At 43.2% G+C, this 21,314-nt stretch overlaps 1 protein-coding gene and 1 long non-coding RNA gene across 2 annotated transcripts in view; one reads left to right on the forward strand and one right to left on the reverse strand.

Moving 5' to 3' along the window:
* The window catches only part of LOC146357540 (transmembrane protein 263-like), a 442,313-nt gene that overhangs the window by 286,175 nt on the left and 134,824 nt on the right, over window positions 1-21,314 (reverse strand). The gene's annotated exons all lie outside the window — the stretch shown is intronic.
* Window positions 816-19,962, forward strand: LOC146357541 (uncharacterized). The gene is made up of 3 exons (XR_014786714.1): window positions 816-920; window positions 7,148-7,323; window positions 19,605-19,962. It is a non-coding gene; the product is annotated as an uncharacterized LOC146357541 (long non-coding RNA).

Genomic DNA, 21,314 nt, shown 5'->3' on the forward strand with positions numbered 1-21,314 from the left:
CACCTAGAGAAGAATTACTGGGGATATGCCTTGCTTTAGAATGCTGGTACACCCAATGCAAAGTCTGGCAACAGCATTGGAAAGGAAAGGTTCCTCCTGTGCAAGCACTGGGTCATTACTGACCCCTAGAGGGATGCCGCTTGCGCTGGCATTTTCATGGCAGACTATCGCGGGGTGGTTTGCCATGACCTTTCCCAGTCGTGACTACCTTTCCCCCAGCAAGCTGGGTACTCATTTTACCGACCTCGGGAGGATGGAAGGCTGAGTTGACCTGAGGCAATAGTATTACACTGAACCAAAACTGTGGATGATATTTTGGGGGGGAGAGGGGGGAGAGCAAGTACATCAAGCAGAAGGCCTGGGAAGTGGTCTCATTTTTGGTCACACAACCAGCTTTGATAGAAGGTCAAAACAAGGCTTGGAATAGTCAGGGATCTTTTGGGGATGGTCACTTCCTAGCAATGTTGTAGCTACATTTGCAAATTCATATTTGGGCTGTCACTTCCCAGCAATGTGGCCGCTACATTTTCAAATTAATATTTCTTTTTAAAAAGCACCTTTGCACTTCACCAGATTTCCAAGAAGTAGTTCAAACAGAGGAAAGCCGTTAGTTAAATGTTCGGAGTACAATCATGGGATTTAAATGCCATGAGTTGGGATTCTGAAAGACACTGACAGATTATACTGTTGTAAGTACCTTAAATGCTTAAGGTGGATTTTTGTTCCAGTTTCTTACAGACATGCTAGTGAAGATTCAAAAGGGAAGTGGGTAGGTTTTAAAAATCATTTTCTTTGTTAGGTGCTTATAAAACCCCAGAGAGAGCTGACAGCTGACTTCCTGCACAGATATTAAAAGGCTCACATCTGTATGAAAAGTCATGAAGGAAACATGCTCTATGATCTAAGATGACTCAAGGAAGGTACAGGTGGAACTTTAACTCTGAATTGTCTTTCTTTTGTGGGGGTGCACCTTAGCAAGAAGTAAGCTTTCATTTGGTTTGATATCAGGCAGCAGAAGAATATTTCAAAAATAGCAAGAAGAAATTAACAGACTTGAAATTACATATTATACTGTAAATCTGGAAGTTTGCTCTCAGGACCAACTTAGACATGATGTAGGAGATCCATTATCAGGATCTCCCGCAGATGCTTTTCAAAGAAGCCCTGTGAGGCTGATATTTTGATCAGGGAATGAATGCTGGAGGAGGAAGGTTAACCTTTGCTATTTCCCCAATTTAACTCCCCCTAAATACTATTTGCCCTGAAGTGGTTTCTGTATGTATATTCTGATCTGGCAAATAGCAGCTGGAGGGGGGGGGGACACAAAACTGCACACCGAACTGCAATTTTTTTCTAGTGCTTTATTTTTCTGTGGAAAATTTCCCATTTCATATGTTCTTTAGTAACAATGAATGGATGCCACTTGGAAATACAATATAAGGCAAGCTTGGCAGTTTCAAAGTTGTAATTAATAGCATTATCCCTAGGAAGTATGTGAGACAATTCAACTATATCATCAAAATACATGTATGTCTCAGGTGCATCAACAACGTCAGTGGAGGAGAGTTGAAGTCTGTTGAAATTGATGAGTGGTTGTCAGCATATCATGCACATTTCTTTGGATTGCTAATTTATTAGTGTCGAGAGTTTTCAGTACCTTTGGTTTTTCCTTACATTTAAAAACAATGTAAGGGAAGTATGTGCTACTGTCTTTAATGGGGTACTCCAATTAAAAATTCTACTTAACATTTACATCACATTAAGTGTGCTTTACTTTCCCCCCTCAAATATTTCAGGTCAAATATTTGTGATGTATTAGGACAAAAAAAAATTAGCATGGGATAGTTTTTAAAGGTTTGTTGTTTACTAAGTATAAGTAAAATACACATGCTAAATTAGATCACTCTCTAGGGCATGGCTGAGCAACTTGTGGCTTCCAGATGTTTTGGCCTACAACTCCCATCATCCCTCATCATTAGCTTTCCTGGCTAGGGCTGAGGAAAGTTGTAGGTAAAAGCATCCGGAGGGCCACAACACATATAGGAGGGCATCAGAAAATTTTCCAATGTATAGTACACTATGCAAATTACCCTTATTTACAAAGGAAAATTTTCCAGAACTTTTTTTCAATTCAGATTTTTCCAGGAAATCCACATCCCTGGAATGGACTGGTTGGAATCCGGAACAGCAGGACTCCGTATTACAACATTTTATTGCAGGGCTCACTTGGATATACTAATCATGTACTCAATTTTCAGGGGAACCAAAAGGACATAATCCATCCACAAGAGGTTTTTAGGAAAAATTTATCCCCCCCACCCCCGAACCAACAGTCTAATGAGGACTGAGCATGCTCACTGGCCACGGAATGCTGATTGACTGTTAAGAGAGGTGGGGTGGGGTAACACAAAATAGGGGGTATGGGAGCAGAATGGAAGAGAGTATGCTGGAAGAGAGCACGGCTGACTGGCTGGATCCCTGAACAGGAGCACCCCACATTGCCCCATTTTGCTGCAGGCCTCACTTATTGTCAAGGGCTCCCTGGAGGCCTCTCTCAGTCTAATCCAGTAGCCAAGTCCAGACACAGACAAAGGGATTCCTTTTAAAGCTTTATTCTTCTTTTATAACTTAACAACTCTACAGGTAGCAACTAGATCTGAGCAGCAGAGTACCTATGCTCTAAGTTGAAACAGTTGGTCCCCGTTTGAAAGGGAATTACTGGCAGACCCCTGAACTTAAGGACTAGGGAGAGTCCCTCCCCTTTTCCCTTGGATCCTCTGGGCGCAGCCGTTGTTTGCGCGCCAACCGGGCACTGTGCCTCCTTTCCGCGCCCTCCATCTGGCGCCGCTCTCTGCGTCTGCGTCGCGCATCCACCAAGTCTGCTATCTGTGCCTGGTCACTCCCTGGACTGCTTTCTAATCTAGGAATGCTGGTGGGAGGAATCTCCGTCAGCTGTGGGCCCTGGGAAAGAGTCGCTCTCCCAGGAGCGACTGCTCTTCCTCAGAATCAGAACTACTCTGGGATTCTATGGGCTCAGTGTCCACCCTGACACTTATATTACAGTATTTACCTTGCAGAGTATTAGCAAGCATGATCAGCCGAGGCATGGGTTTATGAAGCTGCACCACAGAAATAACATGTGTTCAGTCAACCTACCCTCCACAAGGAAACCTTTTTACCACCATCATTTCACTTTGTGTTCTCTCTCTCTCTCTCTCTCTCACACACACACACACTCACACACACACTTCTTTATGAAGGATTTGCAAAGCAAACTATGTATAGCGGTGGCAATGCATGTGAGCACGCGCACGCACGCACACACAAGCATGCCATGGTGTTACCTCCCTGAATTATGTACCCAAAGCAGAGTGAGGTGGGGAGGGATAACTGATTACCCTGACATTTGTTCATAAACCCACCATACTCACACCAGAAAGGTCAACCTATTACACTAAAACAATTTGGAGTTTCCACCTTAATTAAAATCCTGTATGAAATCAAGAAAAGAGCCATAACACCATAGGCAGCCTGATACAGTGAAAAGAACCACAACTAGAGGGATTTTAACAATGATGTGTATGGTACAAGCTACCTGTGGAGCCTATCCTTCTACAAAGAGCATTATTTAAAACAGAAGTTCCTCAAGTCCAGATCATCCTATGAGGATACCGAAACTCTGGATAGATGGTACCCCCATTCTTAATTATTGCTTCACCTTCATTAGCTGCAGGGAAGAAGGGTAAGTAAAGGACTGCAAACATGTATTCATGACTCTCATTAGCAAAAATGGCACTGTGCAAATCAATTTTCATGGATCCAGCTAGGATGGGCTTTCTAATTAGTGTATCATTAGGCAGCTAACTTCTCACGGCTTCTCAGACATCAAATACCCCCTCACCCCAACATATCACCCAAGCTTATAAGGAGAATTTTAATGAAAGCACACAGATCAGTAACATTCATAGAAAGAACACACAATAGGTTGTATTATTAAACTTTTGGTGGTTCCCATTTCCAACCTATGCCTCCATTTCTGCTCTGTTTGGTCTCACTGATCACTGAAATCTATTATTGTCACTGGGGTGAAAACAGCATGTTAAGGGGGGCAGGGAGAGTTTGGTTTCCTACTGCAGGCTTCAATATCAGAAAAAGGAGCCTTCTAATGAGAAATGTATGTTTGTCACTTACAGTTTTGAATGGGAGCTGCCTATCGATAGAAAAGAGGAGCAGAAAGTCAGAAAATGTCCTTGAGGATGTGTCTTGCCCCAATTATTCCCACACATCTGGCATTCTGAAGCATGGCTTCTTGTGAAGTGACAGCACCCCCCACTGTGTTTTACCACATAAACACCAGTAGCCATAGAATGTGTACTTAATTCAGCAAAAGTACATGATCAATATTCTATGTCAGAAAAAGATAGAAATAAAATTTGATAGTTCTATAGCAGTATGGCCAACATTTGTTTTGGGGGGGTTTGGTCAGTGAGTTGGAAGTCAAGGCCAATTTTTGAGATAGTGTTCTATGGGTAGAGATGGAGGGGAAATTTGTTTGCTTTGCATTTCAATGTGAATTTACCTAATTCCACACTTTAGAACTGAACCAAACTATGCAAACTGAAATAGGAATAAATAACTTTAAAATGCATTCTATTAGGACAACTGGTTGCAAAAATGTGTATATTAGGCAAAAATGCATGCAAAATACATGCATTTTGAGAGATGTGCACAACGATTCTTAGGAATTTTCATGAGAACTTAAAAAAAAAACCCTTCAAAGTTAATCTATAGGAGGATTTTACTCAATCATTTGTGAACCTCAAATCTGACATCTCCATTGTTTCTAGGACTGGCTACAGATGTTTTTGCTCCATTGACTGGTTACCATGCTAGCCTCTGAAGCTCTGTGGCAGAGCACCTGCTTTGCATGAAGAAAGTACTAGGTGAAGTCTCTGAGATCTCCAGGTACACGTAGAAAGGCTCCTGTCTAAAATCTTGGAGAGCCTCTGCCTGCCATTCAGTGAAGACCAGAGGTGCAGAACCTAAGTCCTGGCAGCCAGATCCCAATCCGACCCTCTGGGTTTCCCAGAAGGTCCCACCTCCTTCCTCTGGCCCCACATTCTTTCCCCTGACTGCCAATCATTTGGTGGTTTCTCACCTCCCCCCGCCCTCCTGAAAGGCTGAAATATGCCTCTCCTCAGTGTTAGTTACTGGCAGCAAGTGCTTTATGCTGAAATATACTGGTATTTTGGCCCTGCCTCTTTTGTCTTTGGCTATGCCCACCACTTGAATGTGGCCCCTGAAGGCTTCTCCAAAATGGAATTCAGCCCTCAGGTTGAAAGAGGTTCTGTACCCCTGGTCTAGGCAATACTGAGCTAGATGGACCAATAATCTGACTCGGTATAAGGCAGCCTTCTAGGGACTTAAGAACATAAGACGAGCCCTGCTGGATCAGACCAAGGGTCCACCTAGTCCAGCATTCAGTTCACAAAGTGGCCAACCAGCTGCCGACCGGGAACCCACAAGCAAGAGCACCCTCCCACCCATGTTCCCCAGCAACTGGTGTACATAGGCATACTGCCTCTGGTACTGGAGTTAGCACATAGCCATCAGGACTAGTAGCCATTGATAGCCTTTTCCTCCAGGAATTTGTCCAACCCCCTTCTAAAGCCATCCAAATTGGTGGCCATCGCTACATCTTGTGGTAGTGAATTCCACAGTTTAACTATGCGCTGCGTGAACAAGTACTTCCTTTTATCTGTCCTGAATCTCCCCCCAGTCAGCTTCATGGGATGACCCTGGGTTCTAGTATTATGGGAGAAGGAGGAAAATGTCTCCCTATCCACATTCTCCAGACCATGCATAATTTTATACACCTCTATCATGTCTCCCCTTACTCTCCCTTTTTCCAGGCTAAACAATCCCAGCTGTTCTAACCTTCCATCATAGGGGAGTTGCTCCAGCACCTTGATCATTTTAGTTGCCCTTTTCTGCACTTTTTCCAACTCTACAATATCCTTTTTTTAAGGTGTAGTGACCAGAACTGTACATAGTATTCTAATTGTGGTCACACACACCATTGATTTGTACAAGGGCAGTATGATATTGGCAGTTTGCTTCTCAGTTCCTTTTCCTTTGCTTTTGCCATTAGCCATTAACAGAGGGCCTCTCTCTCTCCACTCTCTCTTTTTATTTGGATGAAAGAAGGAAAAAATTGCCCTCTTCTGTATGTCTATTCAGAATTACTCTACTTTAAAGGCAAAAGACTGCTTTTGCTTTAAGAAAAAACACAGGTCAGGAACTCCTCCCAAGTTCACTCTTACCAATTCTCCACTCTCCATCCTATTTTCTCCTCTCCTCCATTCTTTACTGGCATCAACATTTACATGAAGCAGCATCTTTGCTTTAGAGAATTCATCTGTTCTTGCTGCTTATTCCCCCCCACCCACCTGAAGTCATAATCCTTTGTTTGTGACAACATAATAGTTTGCACCACAGCCAACTGTGTTGCCACAAGCAGAGGATTATAGCTTTAGGTAGGAAATAAACAGCAGGAACAGATGAACACTTAGGAAACAAAGTGATCCTGTTTTCATGTAAATGCCTTTTGTCATCAAAAATAAGGTTAGAGAAATGCAGGGCAGGAAAAAAAATCTATGTCAGAATAAGCAAGCAGAATGGGTGCTAAGCAGAAACTCCAGCGATTTCCAGGAGGCATTCAGCTGCTCTTTCAAATTAACTTCCTGCATCACTGGGAAATTTTACACATTCATGAGACTTCACCATCTTTTTGATTTTCTGAGCAAATGATCAGCAATGCACAGTATAATGTGACTTACTGATATCCTATTGTTGGCCCTACATACCTAAGAATCCACCAATAAATAACTGCAAAGAGACAAGTATGTACTTTGGTAAATAATCAAATCACAGGTATGTTACTAGCCATTGATGAAACATCAACAGCGGGGCATCTTCAGCAACCCTGCTCTCAATAGCAAATGTATAGGAAATGGGCCAAAAATCACCATTCTTCCAAGATGGACATTTGCATCTATTGCACTTGCACGTACTTTTCCCCTACTACCCTTGCCTTTAAACTATGGTTTAAGATCCTGCTAACCATAATTTCCTCATTCAACCCAAGATATGTTGGATCATAGTGCACTGAGATGGGAAGAGGAAAGGGAGAATGCAAGGATGAATCAATGCACAGAAGCCTCATGCAGATCTTGGCTTATTAAACTGATGGACGCCCAAATGGACCAGTGTATCACTTTCTCAGATGTCTCTGCAAATCAGTGATAGCAGCAAATGAGGAAAGTAAGCATCCGGATTTATGCCAACATCTTACTAGATTCATGTGAAGCACATCACTGTATTTCTGAAAAGGTCAATGAAGGTCATCTAGCATCCATCTAAATCCAAACTGAGAAAATATCTCAAGTGGTTGCTGATACTGCATCGGGAACTAATGTTCCAAAAAAAAGCAAAATGTACCAGTGGCTATGCCAAACGCTTATTCACCCCAATGTAGGCTCTCTACATAGCAGGTACTTTAAAAAAAAAAAAAAAAAGGTTTAGGGTGGAATCTGATTGAAGGATTCCATTAGCAGAATGGGGAAGGTCACAGTTTTTAACAGTTCCCCTTCCTCCTGAAATCCTCTATGCCCCCTCAAATCTGCACTGGAGGACTGGGGCCCTCCAGAGATTATATTGGGGGGCTACAGAGGGAAGGGGGAATTGCTGAACATCACACCCCTCCCTGTTCTGCTGAAGTAGCCTTCCCTCAGTGGACAGAATGGTTGCAATCTACCCCGAATTTTTAATATAATGCAAAGTTTCCTTGCAAGAGGAAAAAAGGCGGGATATAAATGCAATAATAAATAAATAAATAAATTTTATCTTAATTGGGTTCAGAACAACAAAGTAAGTGTAGTACAGAATAAATGCAATATAGATAGTAGGTGTGGATCATCATTCACCAGAGTCATAAGATATTAAGGATGCAACCCTATACAAGTTTAGACAGAAAAGGTCCTACAACTCCCAGCTGTGCTGGCTGGGGAATGCTGGGAGTTGTAGGACTTTTTCTGTCTAAACATGCATAGGGTTTCATCCTAAATCTATGATAACTACATCTAATTAAAATAGGTAAAACAGTTCGACCTGTCTAGCTCATGGCATATTTCGGTGATTCCCAGAATATGGTTCTTTTTGCTCTCTGGGTGATCTCTGGGTACAGGGCTTCAGTTCCAACTGTTTGTAAAAAGCAATACAAAAAAAAAGTCAGATTTTGCAAGGCAACCAATCAGCCAGAATTGAGAAAAACTTTTTTTTTTTTTTTTACCGTCTAAGACTGGGACCCCAAAATGTGTGTGGCTACTTTGTAAGCAGTTATGCACACTCTATCAGGGTTTCACAGCATAGGCAGTAGCACTGTGCTCTGTGAGAGTGAGAGAGGAGGTGAGCAAATGAACTAATGTGGCACACTCTATCAGAGTTGTAGCACACTCTGTCAGGGTTAATGTCTGTGGAGGCTGGTGGCTTCCGTTTCGGAGGGGCAGTGATTCCATTCTGGGTTTTAGTTAGAACCAGCCAGCGCTCTAAAGATTCTATCCAAAGTGCTGAAACCCATCCCCAAAACGTGTTCAGCACCTTGAGAGCTCTGGCTGGTTCTAACTAAAACCCAGAATAGAATCACCAGCCCTCCAAAACTGGAGCCACCAGCCTCCACTGGTTAATGTGGCATACTCAGGGTTAATCTGGCAGGGTTAATGTGGGATACTCTATCAGTGTTATGCACTAATGGCTCCCCTTATTTGACCTACCGCTCACTGTTAATACCAAATGAACATCTTTATTTTTCCTGGCTGCCTCCACTAAAGCAATTCTTTATAATTTTGGTGCCTCTTATGAACTCCATCATTGACCTAGCCAACGTGGTGCACTGGGCAGAGTAGATAGGCAATTATATAATGGGTGCAATTAGGCATCAGGCCAAGGTTAAATTCATCAACACATTCAGATCTTACTAAAAGTTTGTTGTTGTTGTTCAGTCGTTCAGTCGTGTCCGACTCTTCGTGAACCCATGGACCATAGCACGCCAGGCCTTCCTGTCCTGCGTTCTCTCCCGGAGTGTGCTCAAGTTCATATTCATTGCATCGGTGATACTATCTAGCCATCTCATCCACTGCCATCCCTTTCTCCTTTTGCCTTCAATCTTTCCCAGCATCAGGGTCTTTTCCAGAGAGTTTTCTCTTCGCATTAGGTGGCCAAAATATTTGAGCTTCAGCTTCAGGATCTGTCCTTCCAAGGAGCACTCAGGGTTGATTTCCTTTAGGATTGACTGTTTTGACCTCCTTGCAGTCCAGGGGACTCGTAAGAGTCTTCTCCAGCACCACAGTTTGAAAGCATCAATTCTTCTGTGCTCAGCCTTCCTTATAGTCCAGCTCTCACAGCCATACATTACTACTGGGAAAACCATAGCTTTGATTAGACGGACCTTTGTCGGCAAGGTGATGTCTCTGCTTCCTACTATGCTGCCTAGGTTTGCCGTAGCTTTCTTCCCAAGGAGCAAGCGTCTTTTAATTTCATGGCTACAGTCACCATCTGTAGTGATCTTGCAGCCCAAGAAAGTAAAATCTGTCACTGCTTCCATTTCTTCCCCTTCTATATGCCAGGAAGTGATGGGGCCAGATGCCATGATCTTCGTTTTTTTAATGTTGAGTTTCAAACCAGCTTTTGCACTCTCCTCTTTCACCCTCAACAACAGGCTCTTTAGATCCTCTTCGCTTTCTGCCGTGAGGGTGGTATCGTCTGCATATCGGAGGTTGTTGATTCTCCCAGCAATCTTAATTCCGACCTGTGATTCATCCAACCCAGCGTTTCTCATGATGTACTCTGCATATAAGTTAAATAAGCAGGGTGACAATATGCAGCCTTGTCGTACTCCTTTCCCAATTTTGAACCACTCGGTTGTTCCATGTCTGGTTCTTACTGTTGCTTCTTGACCCTCGTACAGGTTTCTCAGGAGACAGGTAAGGTGGTCTGGTACCCCCATCACTTTCAGAATTTGCCACAGTTTGTTGTGATCCACACAATCAAAGGCTTTAGCGTAGTCAATGAAGCAGAAATAGACGTTTTTCTGGAATTCTCTTGCTTTCTCCATGATCCAGCGAATGTTGGCGATTTGATCTCTAGTTCCTCTGCCTCTTCGAAACCCCGCTTGTACTTCCGGTAGTTCTCGGTTCGCATAGTGCTGAAGCCTAGCTTGTAGGATTTTGAGCATCACCTTGCTGGCATGTGAAATGAGCGCAATTGTGTGGTAGTTTGAACACTCTTTGGCGTTGCCCTTCTTTGGAATTGGAATGTAAACTGACCTTTTCCAGTCTTGCGGCCACTGTTGAGTGTTCCAAATTTGTTGGCATATTGAATGCAGCACTTTAACAGCATCATCTTTTAGGATTTTGAATAGCTCAGCTGCAATACTGTCATCTCCACTAGTTTTGTTGTTACTAATTCTTCCTAAGGCCCACTTGACTTCACTCTCGAGGATGTCCGGCTCAAGTTCAGTGACCGCACTATCATGGCTATCAGGGACATTCAGATCTTTCCTGTATAGTTCTTCTGTGTATTCTTGCCACCTCTTCTTAATCTCATCTGCTTCTGTGAGGTCCCTGCCTTCTTTGTCCTTTATCATGCCCGTCTTTGCACAAAACGTTCCCTTGAGATCTCCAATTTTCTTGGAAGAGAGCAATTAGATGGTTGTTTTAATATTTCTAAACAATTCAACCACACCTAACCACACCCACAGATTTTAAAACTGTTCTAGCAGTTAACCCATAAGAGCAATTAGGCCATGCAAATAACATTAAAATGCACCCATATAAAACTTGCCTAGACTGTTTTCCTGTTTTTCTTAGTTCATCCAGATCTTTGTGGCAGTGCAGCTTCTAGCCTTCTTGCATTCAGCACAGCTTCCTTTTGTCCCTGGAGTCCAAGTCTTCTGCAGCACACTGCATCCTAGCTTCTTTCTTCTGATTTCTAACTCTAAAGCTGCCTGCCAGCTTTATTTATATATACTGTTCCACCTCCATGCCTGCTTCACACACACACACACACACACACACACACCCCTTGCCAATCAGAAGGTGTTAAGTTTCTGGTTTCCACAGTAACTAGGTTTCTTCTCCCACACTTAGGTTTCAGTTTCCTGGGCTGTCCCATTGTACCTTCTTAACTCCCTGGCAATAACGACCTCTAAATTTCAAATAATCCAGTGACCAAACAGAAAGCAACCATTTTATAACAAAGAGCAAACACAAAATGGCTAAATAGTTTCAATCCTTCACACAGGGTATCTCCAAGCTCCCTTTCTGACTGTAGCACCTCATGCTGTATTGTAGGCTGCTCCTAATGGTACCCTAAATGCCACTTTCAGTACAAACACTTCAGGTGTAAGAGACCTACACAACTGCACCAGACCGGTCAAATTCAAAATTGATAGTAATTAGTGGTCCACTTATGCCAACTGATTTTACAAAACAGCCACAACAACTATAAAGAGTCAGTCAATATTTCAAAACAACTATATCAGTTATGCTCCTTTACAGAACCCTAGTGTGTTTCCATTTTGACTCTATAAAGTCTTTGTCAGGTACTCCTGTAGACATAACATGTTCAATAAACAGTTTGCAGTAGCTGATAACGCTGAAGAATAATTTTATTTCCTGAGTGGACATTTCTTTCAGTGGTATACTAGTTAGTAAAGGCAAAAACAAAAACAAAAACTCCTTTATTTGTGGGTTAAGAGGGAGGTAATCCCTCTGAAAGAGAAAAACAGATGCATTTATAATATTGGATTTTTCCCCAATTTTACTAGCACAAACATATCCAAAATTTGCAGTTAATCTTCACCTGATGTTTTCAGCTCACCCTTCCCAAAATGTGTAGATATTTTCAAGACCAGCTATCAAACAAACAGTAGATGTTGTTTAGAGGGGGAGTGCGAGAAGGAACACACTAGTTCCGCTCCCTCCATCACCATTTTTGTTGCCCCCCCTCCCCCCATGATGAGCATTAATAGATCTGCGGCAAGGAGCATTGGGCACCTGTGTGGGCTCCTCATGTGATTTATCCCTATGTGGTAAATCAGGGATACAAAAGACTCTCCACCGTGGAAGTTCACCCTCAACAAGTAAGGGATGACAAAGACGATCACAGAGAGGCTCGTGTGGCTTATGTGTTCATCCTCACACTCCTACTCTTGCATGTCCATTACACAGTGAGGGGAACACCTGAATAGTCTTCCTGAAAGCACATCTTATTTAAGACTCTAAGGGCTCAGTCCTATTGGGATAGGTGGCCACCTCTGAACTTGAAGGCAACCACCTGTCCAATGCCAGGGCAGGTGGAGCGCAGAGGGGATCTTCTCCTCCATGCTCTGGCAGCCCTGTATTCATGGCTAGATGTCTGATTTCGGCTGACTAGCCATGGGGCTTCAGAGCAGGAGGGGAGGCCAGACAATGCATAGAAAGCATCGTACTGGCACTTCCGCACTTCTGCAGTCCCCACCCCTCCCCATCCCCAGGAACACCCCTTCTGCTCCAGTCCACCCTGTTCTTCTGAGCGCGGAGCCTGGGAATGATCCACATTGCCTACAGGGCGGCAGGGGAGGGGGCAGGGAGGTGGTTTTCTGGGAAACAGGGATGTACGAAACTCTTACCCCGCTCCGCACTGGGCAAACCGCAGTGGGGGGGAGGCACTCCATCCCTCCCCCCGGAATCCTCCCCAGCCGGCTCCGCTCTGCGGCAACTCTGTGGAGCTGCTGGCCGGGGCCGCCCACAGCTGGACATCCGGCTGCTGGGCTGCACAGGGACGCAAATGGCGGCCGCCGTAGCTGCTGCCATTTGTGTCCGTGTCTTTAGCCGTGATAGGCTACGTATATATTTACGTAGCCTATCACAGCAAAAGACAGGGGCACAAATGGCGTAGCGGCCGCCATTTGCACCCGTCTTTTGCCGTGATAGGCTACGTATATATTTACGTAGCCTATCACGGCTAAAGACACGGACACAAATGGCGGCGGCTACGGCAGCCGCCATTTGCGTTCCTTCCTATTGCCGTGATAGGCTACGTATATATTTACGTAGCCTATCATGGCCTCCGCAGGGACACAAATGGCATCCCTGTGTTAGCCGTGATAGGCTACGTAAATACTTACGTAGCCTATCACGGCCTTTCGAAAGAGGCGAATGGCAGCCACAGACGCGGCCGCCATTCGAGGAGCACCGCAACAGCCGACAAAGGTAGGCTCCGTTCCGGGCCCATTTCGCGGGGTGGTGGGGTGGGTGGTTTTGTTCCACCATGGATTCCAGGGGGCCGAATGCACTGGCATTTGGCCTCCCTGGAATCTGTGGCAGAATTCTCCAACATCCCTACTGGGAACTGACCTCGGAGTGTGGGCTCCGAGGTCAGTTCCTGAAAACCAAACAATCCCATGGCTGTCTAGCTGCTGTCTAGTGCCATAGGACTGTGCCCTAAGAGACACACAGTAACACTTTAGGAATATGTGTATGAACCAAAGACCAGAATATGAAGCCAATACCAGCTGATTCTTAGTGTTGTGAGCTTCTGGAATGAATTTCTTCCAACACAGATTTCAGAAAATATATCAGAACTGACTATCCAATAGTGAATACCACCAGCATTCTCTGTACGTCTTGCTGTCTCATTTCCTTTAGCAGTTTCCAATCCTTATGCACATCATCGCTTTTTGTGTCTCAGATATATAGTTCTCTTTGTGGTGAGACTAAATTTGATCTCTGACTTGCAATTTCACAGCTTCTCTGTATGTTACACTTTAGTTTCTCACTACCCATCTGTGTTTGCATCTGACAAAAATCTGGAATGTAATTTGCAATGATTTCACTATGTGAAAATTCATACAGGCATACAAATATGGATGTAAGAAACACTGACATGGCCAGTAGCATATTAACAGAGCAATTCTATGCATGTTTATTCAGACATAAGTTCCACTGTGTTCAATAGGACTTCTTCCCAGGATTGTGTAATAACTTAGGGGTGGGGGAATGAAAATATGAGCAAAAGGGCCAAAGGGCCATAACAATACATTAATTAAATTTTAACATGGGTGTGTTAAAAATGTATGTTTCACACCATCTTCCTTTGAGTAAGCAGCAAAACTGGATGGGGCACTGAAATAAACACTTTTAAATTGGTCTTTAATAATTAAGCTACACAAATTGAACATAATTAAGTTCAACCAGCTGGTGTGTACTGCTGTGTATTTGAAGGATGAGGTCGGTATTAAAATGTAATAGAGAAGAAATGTTAAGGTAGTTCTTATGCTATTTTTCACTTATGCTAACTGTATTGAGAATTTCATACTACAGAGGCGTCTCAGGCTCATAGAAAATGGTCGTTAAAATACATTTAATATAGCAAACTGAAATGTGAAAGGTGAAAAATGTAGAAAATATTTCTGCATAGCGTGTTTCTGTCATTGATCAAATAAGAGAAAAGTCTCACACAGTATGTGTTTGGAGACAAACTTTAGTCATTGCTCTAAAATCAAGCATTGTCTCTTAAACTATTATCATTTTAACATTATACTAAGGAAAGGAACACACCTTTTGACAATACTGATTGAACACAAGGATGTCACGGAAGTCCAGGAAGGGGGTGGAGTCCAGCGGACTTCCCCCTGCTCAGCCTCCCAAACTCTAGTCTGTGGACTGCCGGGCTTGCCTGACTTGGCACATGCTGAGCTGGGCAAGTTGAGCGGTCCCCACTGGCCTGCCATGCCACCATTTTGCATAAGAATGGTGGCTTGGCCTTTTTCGTAAATCCCCTTTTACACAAATGGAGACCATGAAGGGGCCATTTACACAAAATTGGAGCCACAAATGGACCGTTTACGCCTGTAATCTTGCATAAATGGCTGCTTTATGGCCACCATTTGTGTAAATGGGGATTTACAAAAAAGGGTGAGCCATCATTCTGACCCAAAATGGCAGCTCAGCGAGTGACTGGGTGCCCAAGGACTGCATGGCAGCTCTCCGTGCACAGTGAACAGGACTGGACAGCCCATGAGGGTCCAACAGGTGGCACATGGCACAGACAGGGGTGAGTTCAGCCATCCCTAACTGAACAGAAGAGTCTTTAGAAAAATTAATTTGGATAAAATGCATTACTTTTAGGTAGAGGCAAATGTTAAAAGTTTTTTCACTACTCCTTCTGATCTTAGATTCTTGTCCTCATTTTACTAATTTAATAAAATTTAAGATCACACAATATTTGCAGAAGTCAAAGGCTGACAGTAGAAATAAATTGCTGTAGAAGTGTGCCAGAGAGATAAGCTTTAGGTGTTAAGAGGCAAAAATTGTTCTGATAGACAGGAGCAGATGATACACTGAAATGAAGGAATTATTGATAAGAAAGCCAAGAACCACCACAGTGAGTCAAATCAAACTGTGTATGTTTATCAGCATCCAACCTCTCTGTGAAAGTAAAATGGCCCCCAGTCCTATGAGCTGCCATGCTGGTCCCAACAGCATACAGGATGCAGCACAAGGACACCTCCATAAGATGTAAAATAGTGGAGCTGAATCAGCAGCTGGATCAGGCACAGAAAAGAAGTCCATGAACGTTGCTGCTCCACCCTCATGCCTCCCCCCATTCTTCCTTGATGTTGCACTAGTGTAAGTAAGATTTCTTTCTTTCTTTCTTTCTTTCTTTCTTTCTTTCTTTCTTTCTTTCTATACTGCCCAGGAGCCAAAGCTCTCTGGGCAGTTCACAAAAACTAAAACCACAGAGTGCAACATAAAACAATATAAAATATAAAAGCTTAAAACCACAATATAACAATACAACTAGAATAAAACCTAGCAGCAATGCAGAGATTTAAAATGCAGATTTAGAACACCAGAACTAAAAAACTAAGAAGCTAAAATGCTAAAATACTAGGTGAATAAAAAAGGTATTCACCTGGTGCCAGAAGAAGAACAAAGTAGGCACCAGGCGAACCTCTCTAGGGAGCTCATTCCACAGCCAGGGGGCCACAATAGAAAAGGCCCTCCTCCTGGTAGCCACCCACCTCACTTCCCTTGGTGGGTGCTCCCAGAGAAGGACCACTGAAGATGGTCTTAGGGTCCAGGCAGGCACATATGGGAGGAGGTGATCCTTAAGATAACCTGGCCCCAAGCCTTTTAGGGCTTTGAATGTTAATACCAGCACTTTGAATCGGGCCCGGAAATGGACTGGTAGCTGGTGCAGCTGGAAAAGTACTGGCATAATGTGATCTCATTGGCCGGTCCCCGTTAACAATCTTGCTGCCCTATTTTAGACTAGCTGAAGTTTCCAGACCGTTTTCAAAGGCAGCCCCACGTATAACGCATTGCAGTAATCCAGAAGAGAAGTTATCAGAGCATAGGTAACGGTAGCTAGTCTGTCCCTGTCCAGATAAGGGCGTAGTTGGTATACCAGCCTAAGCTGATAAAAAGTGCTCCGTGCCACTGAGTTCACCTGTGCCTCAAGTGACAGTTCTGGATCCAAGAACACCCCCAAACTAAGAACGTGATCCTTGAGAGGGAGTGCAATTTCCAGCGCAACACTGACAGCATATGCTCATGTGATGGATTTTCCATCGTGCCAGCGTATGCTTTTGGCGTTGTACTAGAGGTTTCTTATGCTAGCACAACATCAATGGCATAAGTGGAGCAGCAAGGTTGGATCCTGCCCTATGTGTGGAACTCACTCCCTAAACTTGCATGTCCTCCGTCTTCTCTCTTCTTCAAGAACACATCTTTTCCCCATGACTTTTGGCGTATCCCCTTAATCCTCATTTCAAACTGTAATACACAAGTTTTCAGCACTTGTATTTTTATTTGCCCACATCTATCCCTCCCTGCCTGTGCCTCTCTTTTCTTCTCTCTGTTGTTTCCCCGTGGTCAAACTGCAAGTTCCTTGGGGGAAGGGACCTGCAAATTTCTACTCTACAAAGTGTCATGACTACTGATGACACTGTAATAATCATAAATAATAATAATGCCAAGGTCAAACTGTTCATTTAGTAAGACATGAATGTTTGCAGAAAAGAGTTCTTTTGCAGGATGCAAAAAGCAGGGAACTCAAAAGTTCAGGTATGCAAAACTGGTAAACAATTACAGGTAATAGTACTATCCAAGTGTAAGCCTTTCATTTAGATAAATATGTTGAAATGCTGGAAGAGGGGAGGAAAGAGGAAGATTCATGTTTCTAGAAACATACATGCTTCTTCATTAGAGGAACTTTCAACTTACCACTGAAAGTACAAAGTAACAAAGATGGAATACAGAAAGCAAAACTTGCTGTTCTAGTACTAGTTTTTCATTCTGTTCAACAAAACTTTACCAGAGAAGCTCTCTTTCAACTCTAGATTAAATCAAGATAATGGCCTGGTTTGCACAATCACTGTGGCTTGTTTAAGCCACAGCGTGTGCCAGTGCATACTGGCCGCCATTTGCCTAATTACCCGCCCAGGCGCAGCTGGCCAGACAGCATGTCTGAAGCCGGGTGGCATAGCTTGCATGAGGGAGAAACAACCCTCAAATAACCCATGGCCTGTTGTTGGGTTAATGGGTTGTTCCCCCCAAACAAGCCATGCTGCCTGAATTTGGATGACATGACAAGCTGCGCCTGGGCAGGTAATTAGGCAAATGGCGCCTGGCATGCACTGAGACTGAAACAAGCCACTATGGCTTGTTTAAGCCAGGATGATTGTGTCTACTGGGCCAGTGGCTTTTTATTCCACTACAGGTATAAAATAACTTAGCAATGGTAGGATGTGTTATCATCAGTTACAGCTGTTATGAATAGTCACTGTGCTTACACTTGCACAATGGAGCTTATTTATTTATTGCATTTATATACCACCTTTTTTGCTCTTGCAAGGAACCCAAGGCAGCTCACCTTCCTTTCCTTTCCCCACCCCTCTAAAAACCCCCATTCTGATCCAAAGTGCAAAGAATGGGCTTTAGGGGCAGGGGGAATCCATTCCACCAGTGCTGTCAATTCTGTGAGCAGATAGACACGATTGGATACAAGCCAATATTTTTTGCATTTAATTTCATTCACTTCTGACAAACAGAAAAAAAGCCTATAGCCATTTAAAAATTTCCCGTGATAGTTAACGGGACACACAAAGCCTCAGATTTCCAAATCTTGACTCGGGTTCAGTACCTGAGCCAAAGTGGATGGCCTCGCAATTAATCTGTGCAGAATTGGGCTATTTTCCAAAATGCTGAATTGGGGCCTTAGATGAATTGTGTGGTTGGTACACACCTTTTAGATACCTGCCCACCGAGGATAGTATCTGTTGAAGTGTACTCCCTGCTATAATAAATGTGTTAGTTTTTAAGGTGTCAGAAAACTCTTTGGGTTTTTTTTGTAACAACAGACCTGGTTTGCACAAGTTGTTGAATTGTGGGTTGTTGTTACATGGAAACCCAGAACTATGAGTTAACTATGGGCTGTTAACCATAAACAACCCATGAAAAGAAGCCATGGTTTGTCGTTGGGTTGTGAGCTATGAGTTGTTTAAAGCATGGGCTGTCTTCATACGAACCCAGAATTGTGGGTTGTTCAGTCAGGCTCCAGAGGCAGCGGGCAAAAGCAGTAAAATAAACAAAACCAGGCCTCTTTACATCCCAGTACTGCAGTGTTGCAAAGGCATACAGGGAGGAAGCAGGCAAAGGAGGAGAGAAACAACTCAGGCATTGAGAAAACAAACCATGGTTTGTTCTATCATCTGCCAGACAAACCCTGGGTAGGGCAACAAACGATCGTTTAAATAAACCATGGGTTAGCATCACATGTGAACCAAGCCATAGTGGTGTAGTGGAATGAAAATATGGGGAGGAGCAGCTCCAGGACTTTTTTCAAAGCAAGAATAATGATGTCATCTAGATAACTGACTGATCGTCCTTGCTCAGACCAATAATGAGGCTTTCAGGTTTTACGACTGTTTGACATATTAACACAGAGGAAGTTAGAGAATGAGAAAATAATCAAGCAGAGGCTAGATACTGCTTTCCTTCCTTGGTGGGGTACTCATTCCAAGACTAGCAGTTTAAATGGTAACACTTCTTTGCAAGATGGTTTGCATTTGTAATTAAAAGCTAAAGGTTTTATTTTAGCTGGCTGAAGATCTTTTGTTAAAGTTCAGTGTGTTTTACAAGTTGAATCTATGCAGTCAGAGGTAATTCCCACTGAGCTTCCAGTCACGCTGATCCTAATAAACTGGGTATGATGTTATGTACTGCTGCATACACATCCTCAGTGCATGCCAGGCGCCATTTGCCTAATTACCTGCCCAGGCGCAGCTTGTCATGTCATCCAAATTCAGGCAGCATGGCTTGTTTGGGGGGAACAACCCATTAACCCAAAGGATGAGCTCCTGCACTTATAAATTTACCACTACACTATTGCATATCCTATTTCATTATTAAGCACCACCTAAAAAGTTAAAAACTATCAGATAATGGATATTCTCCCTCACAATTGACTTGCTCCCCTTTTCTTCTCTTTTCACATTTCAGAGAAAAAACCAAGAAGAGTTAAAAGTTACCCTTCCACCTGAAAAAATCTATCAAAACTGTGTTTTCATGTATACAGCAAAGAGATACCTGCCCACTGAGAGCTGAAAGAATGGGCTACCTGGAACATGAAATGCTAGCAAGCAAGGAGGATTTCTGGGAGCTGAATTTCAGAGTGCATGTTCTGTTGCCAGATTAAGCCACAGCTGCTACAAAAACAATTGATCAAAAAATTTAACATTACAAAATGTATTAGAAGTAATGATTTATGCTTTAATTTGTACGGCAACTTTACAAAGGATAGCAAAACAAAAAAAACAATTGAGAAATGCTGCATTATTAAAGCTATAAATCCACCCAGAGGAACAGAAGTGGGCTCTCTTTCGCAAGTATAAAGACAGAGGAATGAAGAAGGTATCTCTTTTTCCATTAGCACAGTATATGATGCTTTAAATTTTACTTGCTTTGAGTTTAGTTGCCACACGGCTCCCTCTCCTTTCCTTGTTTTTCTTGAGGATGCTGAAATACTAAAAAAGGGGAAACAAATGCCCGTTGGTACACTTTCGAGGCTCAAAGAACGAACTAAAGGCCTAATTAATGAAGAAAACTCTTGTGTTTTAGTTGTATGATCAACTGTTGCTGGCTTCAAGTGGACTTTAAGATTTTGAGAAAAAAAGATGTTTCTTTTTGTTTAGTACTTCAGCCACAGCATCAATTTGCACTTTATATGTGATCTCAAGCAGCCTCAACCACACCCAATGATACCCCAGATTGAATTAAGGCCTTTTTTCTGATTGCAATTAGTGCACAATTGCTACTCACTTATCGGTAAGCACATTATTACTTGCTAAATGTCAAAAGCAGAGGCAAGCACCATCCATTCAGGTTTGGCTGATAAAAATCTGAGAAATGGGAAATGTAATGAAATTGTCATACATAATTAGAGTCAGGAAAGTACACTTTAGAATACAGACATTTTGAGACATCCTCTGGATTGCTCTCTTGATACACAGAGGGCTCTGCGATCCGGCAACAACCAGACAGGGCAGGAGGAACAACTGAGGCAATTTCGACTCCCATTCCTCAAAACAAACAAAACAAATTCAGCCTCTGAATCCTTCTAGCTGACTTACCAATGGTGGGCAGGGATAATGACAGAGAGACCGTAGAATCCTGTGGTTCTTGGCCTCCCTCCTCTCCCCCTGCCCACATCCCACCCCTTTCTGTCTTCTCAGTGGTCTTCCAAGATTGCTGTTGCCACCCTGGACAAGCAGCCACTGTGGTGCTTTGGTGGCAGAGAGGGGGCTGGGGCAGGGGAGGGGAAATAGCCTGATGTCAGACTCCCCCTCCTGAGATTGTAGGAGAATCTATGGCCTCAGAAGGGGGAATTCGACATACTGTATGGTCCTTGGGAGAGTCTCCCAGGGACTATAGGATTTCTCTGCCTGAGAATTCATTGACATTCCCAAGAATTATAAATATTGTGTCAATATGTGAACACCTCTATCATCATCATCACCAATTACATTTTAAAGCACATAAAAAACCAGGCACTCTACATAAAATAAAAATAAGGGAAGGTTCTGCCCTTATGCTTATAATCTAAGAAAGCAATCCTATGACCCTTAGACAGAGTGGGGGGGGGGGTCGGATAATTTTGATTTTGTTCTACTAATGCCCACATGTGTAGTGGTGCAGATCTGCAAGTACACA

This window comes from Heloderma suspectum, chromosome 1, assembly GCF_057233095.1.
Source record: "Heloderma suspectum isolate Gila_16-S chromosome 1, 16-S_ref, whole genome shotgun sequence".
NCBI lineage: Eukaryota > Metazoa > Chordata > Lepidosauria > Squamata > Helodermatidae > Heloderma > Heloderma suspectum.